At 41.2% G+C, this 18,185-nt stretch overlaps 1 pseudogene; it reads left to right on the top strand.

Annotated features, from left to right (window-relative positions):
- The first annotated feature begins 12 nt into the window (after positions 1–12).
- Positions 13–18,185, top strand: part of LOC122335825 — a 31,241-nt pseudogene continuing 13,068 nt past the window's right edge.

An 18,185-nucleotide genomic window follows, 5' to 3' on the forward strand; every position in this document is an offset into this window, starting at 1 on the left:
TTTCATGTTTACACAACCATCAACCATTTGATGGGCAATGTATATTTGTGTATTGACTGCATTGGGTTCAGCACAGTTTGTGTTTGTCGACTTAAACACTCAGCACAACAGGCAACAATTCAGTTCATGAAGGCTTGAGCACTTTTGTGTTTACGTGTGTTTGATTGTGTCCATGTTTATACTGATAATGTTGCTGTTACTGAGTGCCTCGTGGAGTTAATGCGAACCGATAGGAAGTGTTGCTGCGATATGTTTTATAACTATATCTTTGACATGTATCAAATGTTTTTACTATAAGCGGTTAAAATTAATAACAGTACGAAATCCTTCATAATGAGCCGGTGGGACATTTTAAATCTATACATAATGTAAATGATAAAACACGAAAGGAAACATTAAAATGTTATTTTGTTTTACTCTTTCTGTTTAATGAATATTGTATGATCAGTGACTGCACGTATTAAACTATAATATATTAATATTTGAAGTACTTCATTGCTACGAATGTAGTTATTAAAATAATAAAGACGTAGTGCCGTTAAAATTACAAAAATATTACTGTTATATGCGAGAGTTTATATTTTTCTTTATTTGTATGCAGATACAACAATCGCACAGTCAGTGATTTCACCAATAAATACTGGAATTTTCCCATCGGTTTACAAATGCAGACGAGCATCAAAACAATAAGGAAAAAAATGAATTCTGCAGTGACCAAGGTTATTAAAGTGGAAAGTGAGAGCATGACTGATCCAGAACCCTGCAGAATGAAACACAATGAAGAACAGAGAGGTTGGTGTTTATTCTTTGGTCTTGATTCATGATGCTGAAAAATGTTAATGTTATAAAGCTTTAAGCTGTTTTTCAGATTTATATTAAAAAATGAAGCTATGAAATGGGTATTTTCTAAATAGTATTGTATTTACGTAATTGTAACAATTTTAACAAAATATTGGACACTTTTTAAAATAGTTTAAAATGTGTGATATTATTTTGCTTTTGTTTTTTAGCAATAAACAGTAAACATCAGAATATATCAAGTAAATTAACTTTCTGGAATGGCTGACATATTTTATGGAAAAGCTTATTTATAGTTACTGATAAAGTTGTATTTGTAGTTATTCACAGTTATAGATATTATTTTTCTTACAGTGACTTTGGTAATAGTGTTGTCAACACTGCACATTTTGTGTAAAAATGATTGAGATTACTTTCTTGGCCTCCTATCATGCTGTAGAAAAGAACCTAAAATAATTTTACAAATTTAGGAAATCTGCTGAAAAAATCTTTGAGTAAAATATATAGGACACAGACAATGATAAAAATTCTTAATTTAAAACCAATTTAAGCCACTGTCAATCGCTGCTTTGACCGTGTGAAATTTCAACAGCCATAGAAACACTTCTGGCATCTTTGAAGTGCACTAGTCGATGTTTGGGCTTAATGTCACATGGTTTTACAATGTTTACAATTACCATATAGATTACTTTCTAACATTATTAATCATTAACAAACTATACATAATTTGAAAGGTCTAAAGGGGTTAGAGTCAATACATGTTCTAGAGCAATGAATCTTTGGGTAGACAGTGAATCAATTTGATTCACAATTTATATGTTTTCAACTGGATTCAAAAATGATTTTGGCAAATTTAGAACGATTCGATTCACAGTGAAATTAAATTTGATTCAATTATAATTATTCGATTCTCTATATTTAGGCAGCTGCATCTGAGCAAATTTTGGGTAATTCATGATCATTCAGTTCAATACATTTGTAGCAACTTGATCCAGATCTTTAGTTCAGTAGTTTAACTTTGTCTTAATGAATTATAAGCAATAAAAATAACACTACTACTATATATTCAATGCACAATAGGTTTTATTTTTGTAAATATTGCATACTTGAACATTTAGGAAATACACACTGGTGGCAGGAATGCAAAGATAACTTCTTGCCAGATTTGAAATGATTGGTATTTCTGTCTCATGGGACCAGTCCAGTCGAGTGGATTTCCAGTTAGTGGCGTAGGAGCGATGAATCTGTATTTGAGTACCTCTTTTCTGCTGATTTTTTTTGAAAGACGCATCTCATCTGAAAAAGAAAATTAATTAGACGGATGGAAATGATGATAAAGTTTACATTTGTTTACGTGTCATTACTGGCCATACATTTTGAAATACATAAATTCATCCCAAATCTTTCTACTACAGAATACCTACGCTTTAAACAGATTACGCTTTAAATCAGATCCACCTTACCAGCACACAGCAGAACTTCATTTAGGACCATCATCATATTATAATCCTATAATCCTTAATAAAATACAGTTAATTAGTCAGCATAAAAATACGGGGTGCAAAGCTGCAAACATACATTTTTTAAGCCAAAGCACATGCTAGGGGGGAAAAAAAGGGAAAATTCTTAGTTATTACCAAGTAAACATGAAACTTTGAACAATGTTGTGCTTTTAAAAAATAAATAATAACAAAGAATTTAAAGATTTTGCTATTGTGCATTTGCTATTGACAATTAGAGAGATGGCTTACCTTTCTAGAGAGAACATTGTGGGGGTTTGTGTATCGACATGAAGTCATTTCTCAATTTATGTCTGTATCATCCTAGCAAGGCTCAAGATGTTTCAGTAGTTTAGCCTGGAGAGGCTAAACTGACAATGTGGGTTGTTCTTCACACATCATAGTAGAATCAATCTTAATGGGTGTCATCACTTTCAGAATGTCCTCAGCATTACTGATGTCCATTTCAGAAAGTGCGTGGACTTCCATTCTGCTGATTGTGGTTTGTTGTTCTAAGAAACACTCAAACATTTCCACAAAACTATTCAATCTAGAACAAAAAAAACTGTATTTAGTTACCAATTGTAGCACACTTGAAACCATCTTTCAAACAATAGTATACTCAAGTGTAATACAAGTGGTAAATGCAAAGGTAGTATGCATTTTAGTTCATATTCATGATCTAAAAATAGCAGAGTTGAGTACATTTTAGTTGATCTTAAGAAGTACTAAAGAATCATTTTTATTATATCAAGTATGAAATTAGTGTGCGAAAATAGAGTAAAATAAAATTTTGTTGGAAAAATTTGGATAATCAAGGACAATTTCTCCTTGCCTAACATGGCCTTTTGAGACACCAAGTTAAGCACGTACACAAAGCATGTTATATCCAGGGTAAATCCATCAGCCTTACCTGCAGCAATCATATTGTGGGCGTTGTCTGTAACGAGCAGAACTCTTGTTTGCAATTGTTCACTAAGAGCAGGCATCACACAGCAATTCTCCAATGTTTTTGCCTGAGTGGGCATCTTTTACAATCCTTGTTTGAATCAATCAATCAATCAGTCATTTTTATTTATATAGCGCTTTTAACAACACAGGTTGCATCAAAGCACTGTACAGTATAATGTAGAAGAGTACAATGACAGGGATGTATAATGACAAGAGTGACCAATTTCTTATTAAATGCAGAGACGGTCTCTGTAATCAATTCGACGTTAAATCACTAGAAGTTAAGTGTCCCCAACCAAGCAAGCCAGAGGCGACAGCGGCAAGGAAACAAAACCCCATGCATACAGAATGGAGAAAAAAAAACCTTGGGAGAAACCAGACTCAGTTGGGGTCAGTTCTCCTCTGACCGGACGCCCAGCACTTAAATTCCAGTTCAATTTTAAACACAGCTGTGTCAGATAGTGTAAATGACTTAGTGTGTGCGTGTGTGTGTGTGTGTGTGTGTGTGTGTGTGCAAAACGGTCTGGTGATCTGTCCACGGTGCGCATCTAGGTGTTCTGGTCTCTGATGAAAAGATCATTGGCGTCTCTCTGCCCTCTATTACGGACATGTACACCACACGCTGCATCCGCAAAGCCCACAATATAGTACAGGACCCCACACACCCCTCACACACATTATTCACCCTCCTTCCATCTGGAAAAAGGTACCGGAGCAGTCGGGCCCTCACAACCAGACTGCTGAACAGTTTCTTCCCACAAGCCATCAGACTCCTCAATAACCACACCTGAATGGCCTTCCTGTCCCATAAGCATTCTTGCACGTCATATTTATTGTTGTGAACCTCATATTTATTGTTGTTTGTATTTTGTGTTCTTGCACTAATTATGTCTTTGCCTTGCACTAATTTTGTCTTTGCACTGTTTGCACTAGTTTGCACACTGGGTTTGCACTCTACTCCCTTGCTGTTTGCACTAGTCCGCACACTTTGCACTTTATGTGTCTAAGACACTGTCTTAGCTCAATATGTGAGTTCTTTTGTATTGTGTTGTATGTGTGACTCCATGTAGCACCAGGTCCTGGAGAAACGTTGTCTCATTTCACTATGTACTGCACAGCTATATGTAGTTGAAATGACAATAAAAGCCACTTGACTTGACACTTGACTTGAACATAATCTCTGTGTGCTGATCCACCATCTAGTCTGGATATAAACTGTGAAAACAGAATGAGAAAGAGGCAGGACTAATATTAGAGTAGATGCCATTCTTTTTAAGATGTCACAAGTACATCGTATTTTAGGAGTAGTGTTCCCGGTTCCAGCAAATCTAAGTAATGCAGCCTAAACATCCTTTAACGGATTTGAATAATAAAAATTGTGGTGGTGTGTTATGTGTAGGCTAAGTTAAAAAGATGTGTCTTTAATCTAGATTTAAACTGGCAGAGTGTGTCTGCTTCCCGAACAGAGTTAGGGAGAATGTTTCAGAGTTTAGGTGCTAGATAGGAAAAGGATCTGCCGCCCGCAGTTGATTTTGATATTCTAGGTATTATCAAATGGCCAGAGTTTTGAGAACGCAGCGGACGTGCAGGACTATAATGTGATAAGAGCTCGCTCAAGTATTGAGGAGCTAAACCATTCAGGGCTTTATAGGTAATTAATAAGATTTTAAAATCTATCCGATGTTTGATAGGGAGCCAGTGCAGTGTTGACACAACTGGGCTAATGTGATCATACTTCCTAGTTCTAGTAAAGATTCTGGCTTCTGCGTTTTGGACTAGCTGAAGTTTGTTTATCAAGCGTGCAGAACAACCACCCAATAAAGCATTACAATAATCTAACCTCAAGGTCATAAACGCTTGAATTAATATTTCTGCATTAGAGTTTGAAAGCATAGGTCGTAATTTAGATATATTTTTAAGATGGAAAAACGCAGTTTTACAGATGCTAGAAACATGATTTTCGAAGGAACGATTGCTGTCAAACAGCACACCTAGGTTCCTAACTGATGATGAAGAATTAACAGAGCAGCCATCAAGTGATAGACTGTGTTCTAGATTATTATATGTGGGGTTTTTAGGTCCAATTATTAGCACCTCTGTTTTTTCAGAATTTAGCATTATCACCATGACTCCTGATAATATCTCCCAGAGGTAACATGTACAGGTTGAAAAGTAATGGTCCTAGCACTGAGCCTTGAGGAACTCCATATTTCACTTTTGAGCGATATGATGCCTCCTCATTTAATGCTACAAACTGATAGCGGTCAGATAGATATGATTTAAACCATGCTAAGGCGCTTCCTCTAATGCCAACATAGTTTTCTAGTCTATCCATGAGAATGTTGTGATCGATAGTATCGAATGCTGCGCTAAGATCTAATAGCACTAATAACGAGATAAAACCACGATCCGATGATAAAAGCAGGTCATTAGTAACTCTAATGAGAGCAGTCTCAGTACTATGAGGAAATCCTCACAGACACCATTTTTTTCTAAAAAGGAATACAGTTGTGAGGATACTACCTTTTCTAGTATCTTTGACAGAAAAGGGAGATTAGAGATTGGTCTGTAATTTAAGTCTTTGGGATCAAGATGTGGTTTCTTAATAAGAGGCTTAACTACAGCCAGTTTGAAGGTTTTGGGAACATATCCTAATGACAATGATGAATTAATAATGTTCAAAAGAGGATCTATGACATCTGGAAGCAAATCTTTTAATAGTTTAGATGGAATAGGGTCTAACATACATGTTGCTGGTTTAGATGATTTAGCAAGTTTGTACAAGTCTTCTTCTCCTATAGTGGAGAAAGTGTAATTTTTCCTCAGGGGATCTAAAGCTCACTATCTGATGTGAAACTGTAGTTGACGGCTGCATAGTTACATTTTTATCTCTGATGGTATCAATCTTAGAAGTAAAGAAATTCATGAACTCATTGCAGCTATACTCTTGGGGAATATTAGCACCTGTTGACGTTTTATGTTTTGTTAATTTAGTTACTGTACTGAATAAATACCGGGGGTTGTGTTTGTTTTCTTCTAAAAGGGATGAAAAATAATCAGATCTTGCAATTTTTAATGCTTTTCTGTATGACAGGATACTCTCCCGCCAGGCAATATGAAATACTTCTAATTTAGTTTTTCTCCACCTGCGCTCCATTTTCCGGGCTGGAACTTCCAACGGAGTTCAGAATGTCTAAGAAAGCTGATCCTAATGAGTCTTTTTCATTATCAACATGAATATTAAAATCGCCAACAATTAAGACTTTATCTGCGGCCAGTACTAACTCAGTTAGAAAATCAGCAAATTCTTTAATGAAATCTGTGCTGTGCCCTGGTGGCCTGTATACAGTAGCCAGTACAAACATGACAGAAGATTTATCACTAGCACATGATTCTGTAGATAATGTTATATGTAGCACCAAAACTTCAAATGAGTTATACTTAAAGCCTGCCCTCTGAGAAGTACTAAGAATATTGTTATAAATTGTAGCAACACCTCCCCCTTTACCTTTTAAACGTGGCTCATTTTTATAGCAGTAATTTTGGGGGGTAGATTCATTTAGAGTAATATATTCATCTGGTTTTAGCCAGGTTTCTGTCAAAGCAAATCTAGCTTCTGATCTTTGATCAAATCATATATATAAAGTGCTTTTGTGGAAAGTGATCTAATATTTAGCGAGCCAAGTTTTATTGTTTGCTTATTAGAATTATAGGTAGTTTTAATTTGTTGGACATTAATTAAATTATTGCTTTTGATTTGGTTTCGACGTTCTCTGCATATTCTAATTCGGGGAACAGACACAGTCTCTATAGTGTGATATCTAGGTGAAAGAGTCTCTATGTGCTGAGAATTAACTGCCTTCTGTGACGTGAGGCAGCTAGCAGACGGTCGGTTTAGCCGGTCTGTCTGCTTCCTGACCTGGGCACTAGTTGGTCATGTTGGAGCTATAAGACTATATGCCATATTTCTAGATAGAAGAGCAGCACCACCCCAGGAGGGATGAAGCCCATCTCTTTTTAACAGGTCAGGTCTGCCCCAGAAACTCATCCAGTTGTCTATAAAGCCTATGTTGCTCTGCGGGCACCACTTAGACATCCAGCCATTGAGACCCAGCAGTCTGCTGTAAATCTCATCACCCCGGTAAGCAGGGAGGGGACCAGAGCATATTACATTGTCCAACATCGTGCTTGCAAATTCACACACCTCTTTAATATTATTTATAGGGATCTCCAACTGGCGAAGGCGAACATCATTAACGCCGACATGAATAACAATCTTACGAATTTTATGTTTAGCATTAGTCAGCACTTTTAAATTTGACAAGATGTCAGACGCTCTGGCTCCCGGTAAGCATTGGACTACGGTGGCTGGTGTCTCTATTTTCACGTTCCGTACAATAGAATAGCCAATTACTAGGGCACTTTCTCTAGGGCAGGTTTCTCAGTGGGTGCGTCACTGAGTGGGGAGAACCTGTTTGATGTTCTGATCGGAACGGATGAGCGGTGTTTTGACCCGCGACTAGCCCGCCTCACGGTCACCCAGCTGCCCTGCTGCAGGGGCTCTGAAGCTGGAATCGAACAATGTAAATGATTCACTGTACTAGTCACATCCAAAGCAGTATCTACAGCCCTCGCATTCTTACTGTCCTCAATTAAAGTTTGGATGCGTGTCTCTAATTCTAAAACCTTCTCTGTCAGCCTAGCTATTTCCCTGCATTTATCACACGTGAATCCCTGATCGCTAACAGAGAAGGATAAGCTATACATGTGACTGACGGTGCAAGTGACGATGCAGGGAGAAGCCATTTACTCACCGTAAGGATTCACTTACCACTCTTGTTTTGATGAGCTTGTGAAAACGGGCTTAACGAGCGTGAGGAACAAATGAACAGGAGCGGAAAAAAGCCCACAATAGGCGCGAAAACGCGGGTGGGAGCGAAAGTGAATCGGCTAACGAGTACTAACTCACCGCCGAGTTTTAGATTAAAGCGAACAAACTAACAGCAGTCTAATTAGTTTGATTAATTTGATAGTATCAACTGTATGTAGACAGTTAAATTATATTTGATCGCTAGAGAAGAGGTGATAAATTGAAAAGCGAAGCTACACGCAGCTACAAACAAACCAACCTCTCAGCAGACAGGAGCAATCGACAAGCCGATTGAAGAATGAAGCTCTGCATTTGCCAGTTCATAGAAATAAGATGTGTGGTGATTATTATGTAGGATTCTCTCAAACAGGACGTCAAAATCATCAGCAGTGAGGGCGACGAAGCTCCTTTTTTTTGGACTGATATAATTTCGGAAAATAATTTTCACTGAAAAACTGACGGCTGAGTATTTTGTATCTTGGTTTTAGAGTGATCATCATTTCTCTGAAACCAGCGTTTTCCACTCCGCTATAAGGGCGCATATAAATAAATAAATCTTGCAATAGATGAAGTTATGGCTTTAGCATGAAGGGAGTTCACAGAAAGACTCTAACCAAATAGGTTAAGAGTTTTCAAACCTAACACTGAGATACCAGCTGCAGCTGCAGGTGTTTGTACCCTTAATAGCATGGCGTCTGTGGAGATGCTTGCTATTTTTTGTTGTGTTTCCACAGTACTTAAATAGCACTCAAAGTCAGTATATAGACACATCAAAATAACTTAATGTACAAGCTTCATATGATATGATATTTGGTCATGAGAAATGCAATTACCAGTAACTAATTACTAATTACTGTTTTAAATATTGGGATATTTACAATGATTTTGAACATTATGTTGCAAATGTCTCTCTTTCAAAAAGTTTAGGAGAAATAAACGAAAACTAAACTAACAAAAGTTATGAACTGAAATAAAATAATAATTATCAAAAATAAACTATTGTTTTTTTTTAATCATTACGTTCTTACCCCTTGTCAGAAAAATATGTGCAATGTGTGGTGCTTTGGAGAAATGCCTGTAAATGGCATATCACACACATGAGTGTTTAAAGCCTGCAGTCCTGCATGGGTATTGTTTGGTAAATGTGTTTTATCTAACACTTAGGGATGCACCAAATATTTATGATTTTCGCATGAAAGACTTTTATCACCAAAACAAGATGGCCGAAATGTTGTGATGATGCAAACCGAAACCATGATCTGTGATTTACAAAACATGCTGAAATACCAAGAGGTGGTGCATCTGCAAATACTTTCTCCATGTCAGGTTTAGTTTATCACCTGAAATCCAAACATTCCGATCGCTATGCTGAATATTAGAGGAACACGACACAGTAAATGATCAATGCTGATTTCAAGCTTCAAAAGATTCTGCTCCATTCACAAAAGTTTTGAGGGTCACATACAGCAGCAGCCATTTCTGATGCATTCGCCAATATGTTTGACACCTGGCATATCGACCAATCTAAAGTGCATGTCATTGTCAGTGACAATGCGAAATATGACAAAAGCAATAGAAGACAGCCAGCTGAAGGGAAAACGGTGCATGGCCTACACACTGCATCTGGCTGTGGATGAGGGAGTGTTGTCTCAACGCATCGTAAAAGACGTACTGGCTATAGGCAGAAGAATTATTGGCCACTTTAAACATTCTCAGCTGGCCTATTCCTGCTTGCAGTCTATGCAAGAACAACTTGGAACACCAATAAAACAGTTCCAGCAAGATGCAAGTATGCAGTGGAAAAGCACTTTTTAAATGTTGCAAAGCCTCTTTGCTCAAAATTGAGTCTCGGCTGCATATAGCGCAGATCATGAGCTCCCTCCGACATTCACTTCACACCAGTGGGTGTTAATACAGAACATTCTCTCTCTTTTTGCCCCCTTTGAGTAGCTAACTAAAGAGATCAGTACCTCTGATGCATCTGTAGCAGACATTATTCTTTTAATAGCAAAGAGGTTGAGACAGACCACGTGGCGAAAACGATGAAAAGTACACACTTAGAGTCTGTCAGCACATGTTTCACTGAGATCTCTTCGGATCCTCTAAAGACCATTACTTGAATGCGGAAATAAAGCAACGCATGCTATACTATCTGATATGGTCAGTGAAATCTTGCAAGAAAGTATCTCAAATAATAATAATAGGTAGGCTATTCTGTTCTATTCTGTTAGAGGTGCTGATTCTCATCCCAGCCACTTCACACTCAGCTGCAAACCGCCCAGCGCACACTGTAGGTCTTGACCAGATGCAGCCAACAGAACAACATCATCTGCAAAAAGCAGAGAAGCTATCCTGTGGTCACCAAACCAGACTCCCTCCGGCCCCCGTCCATAAAAATAATGAGCAGGACCAGTGACAAAGGGCAGCCCTGTTGGAGTCCAACATTCACTGGGAACAAGTCTGACTTAATGCTGGCAATGCGAAGTAAGCTCCTGCTCTGATCATACAGGGATCAGACAGCCCTTAACAATGGGCCCCTTACCCCATATTCCCAGAGCACGCCCCACAGGACACCGCAAGGAACCCGGTCGAATGCCTTTTCCAAATCCACAAAACACATGTAGACTGGTTGGGCAAACTCCCAGGAACCCTCCAGTATCCTGAAGAGGGTATAGAGCTGGTTCAGTGTTCCACGTCCAGGACGACACCCGCATTGTTCCTCTTGAAGCTGAGGTTCGACTATCGAACGGATTCTCCTCTGAAGTACCCTGCCATAGACTTTCCCAGGGAGGCTGAGGAGTGTGATTCCCCCTATAGCGTCACAACATCCAGAGATCTGAGGTACTCCAGGCGGATCTCGTCCACCGCCGGTGCCTTGCCACCAAGGAGCTTCTCAACAACCTCAGTGACCTCATCCAGGGTGATGGTCGAGTCCCCCCCCGGGTCCCCGGCCTCTGCTCTCTCAATGGAAGACACCTCAGGAGTTCCACGAGCCAACCTGGCCCGATCGGACTCCTTCTTCAGCTTGACGGCATCCCTTCTGGTGTCCACCATCGGGTTCAGGGGTTGCCGCTACGACATGCACCGGAGACTTTACGGCCACAGCTCCAGGCGGCTGCATCGACCAAGGAAGTAGAGAACATAGTCCACTCGGACTCAATGTCTCCAGCCTCCCTCAGGATCCGGTCAAAGTTCTGCCAGAGGAGGGAGTTGAAGATCTCCCTGACAGGGGTCTCTGTCAAATGTTCCCAACAGGGGGGGGGGCGTTCTTCCCAATCACACCCCTCCAGGTGTCGCTAGCATCACCAACGTGAGTGTTAAAGTCCCCCAACAGGACAATAGAGTCCCCGGTTGGAGCACTTTCCAGCACCCCTCTCAAGAACTCCCAAGACGGCCGGGTACTCTACATTGCTATTCGGCCCATAGGCACAAATGACATATTTATTTAACACACTTATTTATTTAACATACAGATTTGCACATAACACTGCACAAACATAATTCCTGTTACACTTGAATGTTTATAGTATATATTTTTATTTTTATTTTTTCTATTTTTATTTTTGCTGTGTTGCACATTTTATATTTTGTATATTGTACATATTTCTCTTTATATCTGTCTTGTCTTGTTATCGTGTTGCACTGTAGAGTTTTTGTCACTAAAACAAATTCCTCGTATGTGCAATACCTGGCAATAAAGTGATTCTGATTCTGATTCTGACATTGAGAAAGCTCCCCCCAACCCGAAGTCGCAGGGAGGTGACCCTCTCGTCCACCGGGTTAAACTCCCAACACATGGCGGCTAAAATGGGGGGCTATGAGCAAGCCCACACCAGCCCGCCGCCTCTCACTGCGGGCAACACCAGAGTAGTGAAGAGTCCAGCCCTTTTCGAGGAGATGTGTTCCAGAGCCCGACTATTTCTAGCCGGTATCTCTCTACCTCCTGCAACAACTCAGGCTCCTTCCCAAACCACAAGGCACTGGCCCCTTACGGTCCCTCCTGCAGGTGGTGGGCCCACAGGAGGATAGCCCCACGCCGCTGTTTCGGGCTCGCATGCCGGCCCCAGTTCCAGGCCTGGCTCCATGGCGGGGTCCCGGCTGCGCCGTACCAGGCGACGTCGCGACTCCATAATTGTTGTTGTTTTCCATAAGGGGTGAGGTGGAACGCTCTTTGTCTGGCTTGTCACCTAGGACCTGTTTGCCTTGGGAGACCCTACCAGGAGCATATAGCCCCGGACAACCTAGCTCCTAGGGTCATTCAGTCACTAAACCCCTCCACCACGTTAAGGTGGCGATCCGAGGAGGGGAACCCTCTCAAATCTTTCTCAAATTTCAGGCTCAACCGCTCAAGGTAGATGGTTATCTGTCTGAAGTCCCCATCCCCAGAAATGATAACCTGCTTGCCTACTGGAGAATAATCACAGCCAGTTTCCTGACATGGCAAAGATGGCACAAAAGTACTTGTCTGCCTCATGCACAAGCGCTGACAGCAGGAGACTGTTCAGTGCAGCAGCTCATGTTCTCGATGAGAAGAGGAACAGACTTCACTGTGATAAAGCAGAGAAGCTACTCAATTAATCAATCATTTTTATTTATATAGCGCTTTTAACAACACAGATTGTATCAAAGCACTGAACAGTATAAAATAGAAGAATGCAATGATAGGGATGTATAATGACGAGATTGAACAATTTGTTATTAAATGCAGAGATGGTCTCTGTAATCAGTTCAGAGATAATCACTAGAAATTAAGTGTCCCCAACAAAGCAAGCCAGAGGCGACAGAGGCAAGGAACCAAAACTCCTTGGGAGAAAGGCTCAGTTGGGGCCTCTGGCAGGACGCCCAGCACTTAACTTCCAGTTCAATTTTCAACGCAGCTGTCTCAGATAGTGTAAATTACAAAATCTATGATGTTTGACAGGGAGCCAGTGCAGTGTTTACAGAGCTGGACTAATATGGTGATACTTCCTAGTTCTAGTAAGGACTCTAACTGCTGCGTTTTGGACTAGCTGAAGTTTGTTTATCAAGTTTGCAGAACAACCACCCAATAAAGCATTACAATAATCTAACCTAGAGGTCATGAACGCATGAATTAATATTTCTGCATTAGACGTTGAAAGCATAGGTCGTAATTTAGATATATTTTTAAGATGAAAAAACATGGTTTTCGAAGGAAAGATTGCTGTCAAACAGCATACCTAGGTTTCTAACTGATGATGAAGAATTAACAGAGCTGCCATCAAGTGTTAGACTGTGTTCTAGAATATTACATGTGGGGGTTTTTATATTGACTGTGCGTTCTGTTAGATTCTCGATTTGGTGTGTATCACCAAGCTGCAATGAAATATACAGCTGAGTATCATCAGCATAGTAGTGAAAGCATGCTAAGGCGCTTCCACTAATGTCAACATAGTTTTCTAGTCTCTTCAAGAGAATGTTGTGTATCGAACGCTGTGCTAAGATCTAATAGCACTAATAACGAGATAAAACCACGATCAGATGATAGAAGCAGGCCATTAGTAACTCTAATGAGCGCAGTCTCAGTACTATGGTATGGTCTAAATCCTGATTGAAAATCCTTGCAGAAACTATTTTTTGTTTAAAAATGAATACTACCTTTTCTAGTGTCTTTGACAGAAAAGGGAGATTAGAGATTGATCTGTAATTTACTAAGTCTTTGGGGTCAAGATGTGGTTTCTTACAGTGCCTTGTGAAAGTATTCGGCCCCCTTGAACTTTGTGACCTTTTGCCACATTTCAGGCTTCAAACATTAAGCTATAAGACTTTAATTTTTTATGAAGAATCAACAAGTGGGACACAATCATGAAGTGGAACGAAATTTATTGGGTATTTCAAACTTTTTTAACAAATAAAATGAAAAATTGGACGGGCAAAATTATTCAAGTTAATACTTTGTAGCACCACCTTTTGCTGCGATTACAGCTATAAGTCGCTTGGGGTATCAGTTTTGCACATTGAGAGACTGAAATTTTTGCCCATTCCTCCTTACAAAACAGCTCGAGCTCAGTGAGGTTGGATGGAGAGCGTTTGTGAACAGCAGTTTTCAGTTCTTTCCACAGATTCATGATTGGATTCAGGTCTGGACGTTGACTTGGCCATTCTACCACCCTCCTCACCTCTGCTCTTCCTGCTTCCCCTCCTTCTGCCCAAAAGACTTGGTTTAAAGTTCATTAGGAATAAGGTATTATATGTCATGTGTCTTATGAACCTATTGTTCTTCACTCTCATGTTTGGTCTCATTTGAAAGGTCTCAATGCGATTGGTAAATTGGTCTCAATTTCACAGTAATCACTTATATTATGGAAAAGATTGTGTTCTGTTGGGAAGGAGGTGTGTCCTCCTTTTGGGTCTCTGAACGTGTTCCAGCCAGGTGTGACCCTGGAGCACGGGAACCTAAACACCAAAAGGTTTTTACAGTTACATTTGGGATCTCTTTGTCTGGTCTGAGTATATAAGGAAAGTGACAAAACACAACAAGGCGCGATTCTGTAGCCAGATCGGCCCGTAGTGTGGTGTGTGTCCGCATACACCACACTATGTACTTTTTAAAGACCAGGTATAATAACCTTTTAAGTTTGTTTTATTTTGTTTTGTGTTATTTTTGTACTGCTGATCAGTTGTGCAAATGTTTATCAATTATAACAATTTGGAACCTATTCTTGCCTGGCAAAATAATGTTAATCTTGCTTAACTTATAATATTGTCTGAAATAACTTTTCTAGTAGGTTAGTGACTTCTGAGGTTTTCTGCATTGTTGGCGTGCTAGGGTGATTCAGATCAACAATCGATGGATGGAGCCCGGGGCACGTTTTTGAGATCTTGACTTCTGGCCACCAAACTGGCTTAGCATGCTATTACTTAGGGAACGCATAAAAAATGACTCTTTTTGAGTCTATCGAGGAGATGGCTGCATTAAGGTAAGCAATCTACAGGGTAGCCTCTGACTAAGACCTGGACTAGCCCAGATGTGTCGTGAGTCTGTTCTGGCCAAACAAGGTCTCTAAGCGACCCAGACTCCTAACGAACGATAAGTCGAAACTAGGAAATATTATAGTTAATTAATGATCCAAATTTAATCACAACTAGAGGGATCAGCAGTTAAATTTTAATAAATATAAATAAAATCACGAAAGATTGGAATAAAATTATGTATAAGGTCAGTACTATGATTGGAAATACAAAAGATTAATAAATATTAGTGATTTTTAACGAGACGCAAAGAAAAGACCGAACATGCATTGACCTTCGACCAGGGCCTCTGGATTCCGTTCTGCAGGAAAAGGGGGACCCTTACAAAGACAAATCTCCGTCCCAGTCTCAGGTCTTTTGCAGACTCCATCAGGTTTTCTTCCAGAAAGAAAAAAAAGTTTGAAATATCCAATAAATTTCGTTCCACTTCATGATTGTGTCCCACTTGTTGTTGATTCTTCACAAAAAAATTACAGTCTTATAGCTTTATGTTTGAAGCCTGAAATGCAAAAGGTCACAAAGTTCAAGGGGGCCGAATACTTTCACAAGGCACTGTAATATAAGGTTTAACTACAGCTATATATACAACTATATCCTTATGACAGTGATGAATTAATAGTGGTCAAAATAGGATCTATGTCTTCTGGAAGCAAATATTTTAATAGTTTAGATGGAATAAGGTTGGTTTAAATGATTTAACAAGTTTGTACAATTCTTCCTCCTATTGTAATGATTGGTCAAAGACGGTTGGATCCATGTGCGACAGGGTTTAATCGTGGTCAGGCAGGCAGGGTCAAAACAGGAATAAATAGAGCAATACAGGAGATCCAGAAGACAAAACGATAACAGGCAATAGGTCGGTTGGCAGGCAGAGAACAATCACAGAAACGAACACGGTCAGGGTCAGCAACAGATAATCAAAACAAGAGTAAACGCTCGGAATTGCAGTATACACAAGACTTCGCAACGAGTGATCATGGGGAAGCTCATTATAAAGGCTGAGTAAATGGGAGACACCTGGTGGCTCTAATCAGCCCAAGGCACGGGGTTGTGGGAAATTGAGTCCATGGTGATCAGTATTCCGGTGAGAGCTCCCTCCGGTGGTGGTCAGAGAGAGCCACAGAGGTGCCATTCGTGACAGAGCCCCCCCCCTGCGAGCGGCTCCGGAAGCGAGGAGTGATTCGACGCCGAGGTCTTCCACGGGGTATGGGGGCAGGTTTGTCGGGATGGTCATGGTGGAAGGTGGCAGTGAGTGCAGGGTCGAGAATGTCTCGGGCAGGTATCCAAGACCTCTCCTCGGGTCCATAGCCTTCCCAGTCAATGAGGTAGTGTAATTCCCTGCCTCGGCGTCGTGAATCCAGGATTTCTCGAACCTGGTAAGCCTCCTCGCCGTCGATGATTAAGGGAGGGGCGTTGTTGGCGGCGACCTCATCCTGGTCCCTCTCTCCTCCCGGGCCACCGGCGGGTTTGAGCAACGAGACGTGGAAAGTAGAAGCAATGCGGTAGTTAGCAGGGAGATCAAGACGGTAAGAAACTGGAGTGATTTGTGAGATGATTTTGAAGGTACCCACGTACCTTGGACTTAATTTCCTGCAGGGTAGCCGAAGGCGGAGGTCTCGGGTTGATAGCCAAACCCAGTCACCAGGAGAGTACGCCGGTGCATCTCGGCGATGACAATCAGCCTGAGCTTGGAACCTTCCGACTGCTCCTCTGAGATGGACGTGAGCGGAGTTCCAGACCTCCTCACTCCTTTGTAGCCACAAGTTGACTGCAGGTAGTGCGGAGGGTTCCCCAGACCAGGGAAATAATGGAGGCTGAAAGCCCAGCACGCATTGAAAGGGAGTTAGCCCGGTGGATTGTTTCCTTAATGAGTTCTGTGCGTACTCAGCCCAGACTAAATAGCGACTCCAGTCCTGTTGGTTATTGTGGCAGTAATTCCGGAGGAATTGTGACAGTTCTTGGTTCTGACGTTCGGCTTGACCATTGGATTGAGAGTGATACCCTGAGGTTAGACTTATGTTAATGTTGAGTTGTGAACAGAAGGCTTGCCAGACTCGAGAGGTGAACTGTGGGCCGCGATCAGACACAATGTCTTCGGGTAGGCCATAGAAGCGGAATACCTGTTGCAAATGTACTTCGGCGGTCTCCCAGGCTGTGGCTAGTTTAGGCAAAGGTATGAACCTGCATGATTTGGAGAACCGGTCCACAACCGTGAGCACCGTGGTAAAGGAGATGGAGACTGGCAGATCGGTTACAAAATCTATGGCTATGTGAGACCATGGTCTTTCTGGTATGGGTAGTGGTTGAAGGAGTCCTGCTGGGCGTTGATGGGAGGTCTTTGTGATGTTGCATGTCTCACACTGTTGAACAAAGTGGATGGTGTCTGAACGAATGGTTGGCCACCAGAAACGATTGTTGACTAATTGGAGGGTGGCTGTGATGCCTGGATGACCGGCGCTGGGGGAATCATGAACCCAATGCAGAACTCTTTGTCGTAATGTTTGAGGCACGTAAGTTCGATTGGGAGGGCATGCTGGTGGGGCTGGTTCGGAAAGTTGGGCCTCTGTGATCTCGGTCATGATATCCCACTGGACTGGAGCAACAATGTGGGCTGACGGTAGGATGGGTTCGTAAGAGAATTCTTGAGGGATGCTCTCAAACTGCCTGGATAGGGCATCCGCTTTAGTGTTCTTTGACCCTGGGCGATAAGTAACTTTGAAATCAAATCTGGAGAAAAACAGCGACCATCTGGCTTGTCGTGAATTCAGACGTTTAGCAGATTGAATGTACTCCAGGTTTCTGTGATCAAAATGTTGAACGGTACTTTAGCCCCCTCTAGCCAATGCCGCCACTCCTCGAGAGCGGACTTCATAGCGAGGAGTTCCCTGTCCCCCACGTCATAGTTGCGCTCAGCGGAGTTAAGCTTACGGGAGAAGTAGGCGCATGGGAAGAGTTTCGCTGGCTGTCCGTGACGTTGCGATAAAATTGCTCCAATACCAACATTAGATGCATCAACCTCCACAATAAACTCTCGATCAGGGTCTGGGTGATGGAGTATCGGGGCGGACGTGAATTTT

This window comes from Puntigrus tetrazona, unplaced genomic scaffold, assembly GCF_018831695.1.
Source record: "Puntigrus tetrazona isolate hp1 unplaced genomic scaffold, ASM1883169v1 S000000904, whole genome shotgun sequence".
In the NCBI taxonomy this organism is placed as follows: Eukaryota; Metazoa; Chordata; class Actinopteri; order Cypriniformes; family Cyprinidae; genus Puntigrus; species Puntigrus tetrazona.